The sequence below is a fragment of the Vespa velutina genome, chromosome 4 (genome assembly GCF_912470025.1).
Source record: "Vespa velutina chromosome 4, iVesVel2.1, whole genome shotgun sequence".
In the NCBI taxonomy this organism is placed as follows: Eukaryota; Metazoa; Arthropoda; class Insecta; order Hymenoptera; family Vespidae; genus Vespa; species Vespa velutina.
Window position 1 is genome coordinate 1,637,424 of NC_062191.1, and position 5,000 is coordinate 1,642,423.

Consider the following 5,000-nt stretch of genomic DNA (forward strand, 5'->3'; position numbering starts at 1 on the left):
GGAAGGAACGTAGAGAGAGAGAGAGAGAGAGAGAGAGAGAGAGAGAGAGAGAGAGAAGAGGAGTCTCCAGGTAACCTTCACCGAGGGAGGTGCAGGCTTAATTTAATTAATTCCATGCGCCATCTTGACAAGTGTGTGCGCGCTCCGTACGTGCGTCCAGAGAATAATTTTCATACTCATCCACCATCTCTTCTCTCTCTCTCTCTCTGTCTCTCTCTATCTATGTCTATCTCTCTTCTTCTTCTTCTTTTTCTTTTCACTTTCTCCCCCACTATCTCTTTCCCTTCCTCCTCTTATACGCCCTCGCCCAAGCCGTTTCTTCGGTTATCAGATCTCCGATTCATACTCGTCAAGCTCGAGCATCGTGGACGGGAATGGGGATGGGGGCGGGAGGAGAATGGTGGGGTGGGAGGACGAACAGAAAGAAGAAAAAAAAAAGAAGGAAAAAAGAAAAAATAGACAAAGAAAAAAGAAAAGGATGAACATTTATCCGCTCCCATCTCGCCGGGTCATTTGTCTTTTTGATGTCGCGTAGTATCTGATTCGTTAATTGCGAGCTCTCTATCTCTCTCTCTCTCTCTCTCTCTCTCTCTCTCTCTCTCTCTCTCTCTTTCTTTCTCTTTTTCTCTCGATCGATTCGCTTCTACTCTAAGTCTATCTATATACACATATACATATATTATATATAAGGTATCTCTACCTCTATCTATCTATCTATCTATCTATCTATTTATTTACGTCAGTATACATCTATATACGTAAGTACGTATGTATATACGTATGTATGTATGTATGTATATATGTATAGGAGATACCTTGATTTACAAACGACGAAGTAGCAATTTGGAAGTAGCTGAACGATTTGAAATTCCCTCGATAACGCGAATTATCTCGATTCCACGGGAATTCGCTCGGTTCCCTTCGGGTAGGTGGAGTGGGATGGGGTGGGCTAGGATGGGTGGTAGTGGGGGATAGGGGTAGGGGAAAGATATTGGTCGGTGGAAAGGAAAAGGGAAGAGGAAAGTATGGTAGGGGTAATAGCGCGGAGTTATAAATTACACATCCGCGAGGTTAACTCTATAATGATTTACTAGTCCGGCATGAATCGGCGGCGTTTAAAAAATACCAGTAATTACCGAAAGGCGAGGAGCGCAAAAATGCGGCCGCGAGTGAAAGATAGATAGAGAGAGAAAGAGAGAGAGAGAGAGAGAGAGAGAGAGAGAGAGAACATTTTGCGTTCCACCCGCGGCCCCGTGGCGAAGCGAAACGAGAGAGGAAGTAAGAGAAAGAAGAAGAAGACGAAGAAGAAGACGAAGAAGAAGAAGAAGAAGAAGAAGAAGAAGAAGACTGGTCCGTCATTTAAGTCGACGGCCTCGAAGCTTTAACGCAGATTTATGGGTAATCGAGAGGCTAAGCCAGGCATCATCCTCAAGAACGGCCATACTCTCTTTCTCTCTCTCTCCCTCTCTCTCTTTTATTCTTTTTTCTCTCTTTCTCGTTGAAACGCGAAGGAGAGAGAATTCTTCGTCGGCGCGTCCCCGATCGATTACGATCTTCATTCGGACGTGTCGTAGCCCCGGGCCGGTATTTAAACTCTCTAATTTCCGATCAATCAAGAATTTTTCGTGGAAGTCAAAAATGAATCACGCTGCGTTGGGCGGTTCGTCCGCTAACTAGGCTCACAATACCTCGACATTAGAGATGAGAGAGAGAGAGAGAGGGAGAGGGGGGGAGAGAGAGAGAGAGAGAGAGAGAGAGAAAGAAAGAGTATGAGAGAGTATACAAGAGAGAAAAAGATAAATAGATAGATAGATAGAGAGGATGTTCTTTCGAACTTGGCCTCGTCAGTGCCGGTCATTGCTGACAATACAGGTCGAGTTCGTCGCGGGAGGTAAAGAGAGAGAAAGAAAAAAAGAAAGAAAGAGAGAGAGCATCGAGATTCTCAAGAGTTATATCTATCTATCCTCCTCTCGTGCGTGCGAGACAGAGAGAAGACGAGATATAATCTCTCTCTCTTTCTTTCTCTCTCTCTCTCTCTCTCTCTCTCTCTTTCTCTTCATTGAGAGCGAAGAGAAATAGAAAAAAGGAAGAATGGCCTCTCGAGATTGGGCGGCCAGGGGTGAGAGATCTTACCGGTCGATAACTAACTCGGCGTGATCACTGAAAAATGGCTGTCAAACATTCTTGTCCTTTTAACTTGCGGCCCACCCCACCTATGAACTCCTATCTCGTCGTTCACCTCTTATACACACTCTTTCTTTCTATTTCTTTCTTTCTCTCTCTCTCTCTCTCTCTTTCTCTCTCTTTTTCTTTCGAAGACGAGACTAATGGTCCACGGACGTGACGGTCCGTGCTGCTTCTCGAGGGTCCAGCTTCCGGGACACGCTAGACGTCACGATTTCTTCCTTCTTAGGTTCAATCTTTGTCGAATGATCATTTACCAGCCTTTCGTCTCTATTCGTTTTAATAGTATTCTTATCAATTTATTAAAAGTGAATGTACGATATTTTATCGTAACGAAATATATTAGTTATATATATATATGTATATATATATATATATATATATATATATATATATATTTATATGTATATATGTATTATGCAAAATATTCGTGTAAAATCGAATATAACGATGATCATAGTTACGTAAAATTTTCAAGGACGAACGACGAACGATTTGTTCTCTCTCTTTTTTGCCTTTGGTTATTTTCTTTTCTCGATTTTTTTTCTTTCTTTTTTTTTTTTTTTTTTATTTTTATTTATTATATCCTACGACAGTCAGACGTCAAGAGCAACGAAACGAGTCTCATTAATTATCCGTCGAGCGGTACTCGAGGAAAAGTACACTCACAGACATATGTCGTCTGAAATCGCTACCCTTTAACCAAGGGGCGAGAGGAAAAGAGGGCGATGCTTCGAACTTCGAAGGTTTCCTCGTGTTTCACTGAGCTGAAATTTCACGCACGTATCCACACGTTCTTACGCGCTACGTAGCGGACGAGCTCGGTTAAAGTCAACGCCAGCAACCAGCTGGATTATGAACGAGCTCGAGTTAGAACAGAGAGAGAGAGAGAGAGAGAGAGAGAGAGAGAGAGAGAGAGGGAGAGAGTGTGCGATTCTAGAGTGTGCGACCTTTTGCAGTTACTGTCGCCATATTTATGTATTTTTCGCTCCTCCACTCTCGATCTTATTTACGCTAACGACCGATATAAATTTTTCTACGAATACTTTCACAGTCGGATAAAAATCATTATTTTTCTTTAAAAGAGTTTGCCGGTTGTTTAAGAATTTTCTATGTAACAGTGAAATAAAATTATAACGAATATTTATCAATTACTTTTTCGATAATCGTCCGTCTGTTTTACGTAAACAATAAATTATTTTTTCTTTTTTCTTGTCATTTTTCTTTTTTTTTTCGAATAATACGCACAGAGATGAACTGATATCCCATACATTTATATGGGACGTAAGCGTAAATCTTTTCGACATTTTGCGCAAAAAGTTGGTATTTATAAAAATTTTTTCGAACGAGAAAAATTATCAACGAGATAGATAGAGAGAAATAAGAGAGACAGAGAGCGAGAGAGAGAGAGAGAGAGAGAGAGAAAATGGCTGAAGATGCGAGGAAGCGACGGAGAAGAGAAATTACGTGAAGAAGATGGCTAAGAGGAAGAAGAGAAGAGAAGAGAAGAGAAAAGAAGAAAAGAGAAGAGAAGAGAAGAGAAGAGAGGAAGAGAGAAGAAGGAGGAGGAAGACTGGTCCAGCGTGTTGCCCGGGGGTGCCAACCGCAGGATAATAATTTTATAATTGGGAGAATTACTGGGCCTTACTATGGTACAGTCTTTCTACGTGGCGTGGGAGGGTCCACCGACATTGTTTCCATCCTGACGTATAAGACGGTGATCTCCTCACCACCGGCTGTAGAGCCCTACTCTTGAGATATGGCCGCGTAATCATCGAATCATTATACCCACTCTCGAAATACCGACCATAGTGAGTATATGTATGTATGTATGTATGTGTGTATATGTGTAAAAGAGAGAGAGAGAGAGACAGAAAGAGAATGTGTGTATGTATGTGTGTGTTTGTGTGTGTGTGTGTGTGTGTGTGTATATGCTCGTAGACTCAACCGAATTATAAAATTACGTGTGGCTTACTCGTTAAAAACATTATGAGCACTTTATCACGGGAACCGATGCCCTCCGTGCATTTTCTCCTTCCTTTATGCCCTTGGCCCTTTCTTCTTCTTCTTCTTCTTCTTCTTCTTCTTCTTCATCTTCTTTCTTCTTTTTTTCTTGCGTCTCAGAAAGCCTTGTCCAACCTATCCTGTCGCGGTTGGGTCCGTTTAACCCGTTGACCTCTATGAGGGTGGACGTATTTCTTCCTAATCGTCGCTCGATTAACGGCCTGTAATTATCCTTCGGCGGTGCGATTTCATGTTTTCTTCGCTCTCTCTCTTTCTCTCTCTCTCTCTCTCTCTCTCTATTTTGTCATACGTTAAGTGTAAGTGCTTCATAAACTTTATCTTTAATTCATAATTTGTTTTCCCGAGAGTCCATAAAAAAGAGAGAGAGAGAGAGAGAGAGAGAATTGAAATGACGGGGGTGGGGCAGGGGGAAGGGGAAGAGAGAGACAGAGAGAGGGGAAAAAATTATCTTACTTTCTCAATGACTAATGCACAAGCTTACGATATTCCATTAACGTACTATCGATTGTTTTTATTTACGTAAAAATTCTTCGAATAGAAATGTTTCCCTGTTTACGAGGAATTTTAAGGAAACATTGTTTTGTCTCACGTCTCGTTTCTAATCTCTTACATAAGTATATAGATCTGTATATACGTAAGACATACTATATCTACGTATGTATCTCTTTGTTTACTATGTTTATGTACATTATACGCAATATTTTCTTCTATTAACCTTTGTTAACTTATACACACGTATATATTCGTACACATTCGCATATTTTCATTTTAGTCACAATTCCTGCTTCACA

At 41.0% G+C, this 5,000-nt stretch overlaps 2 protein-coding genes across 2 annotated transcripts in view; both read left to right on the forward strand.

Moving 5' to 3' along the window:
• LOC124948700 (zinc finger homeobox protein 3) overlaps positions 1-5,000 on the forward strand; it is a 402,750-nt gene that overhangs the window by 16,029 nt on the left and 381,721 nt on the right. The gene's annotated exons all lie outside the window — the stretch shown is intronic.
• LOC124948483 (methionine aminopeptidase 2-like) overlaps positions 1-5,000 on the forward strand; it is a gene marked incomplete at its 3' end in the record, with an annotated part of 18,010 nt that overhangs the window by 12,375 nt on the left and 635 nt on the right. The window lies entirely within an intron of this gene.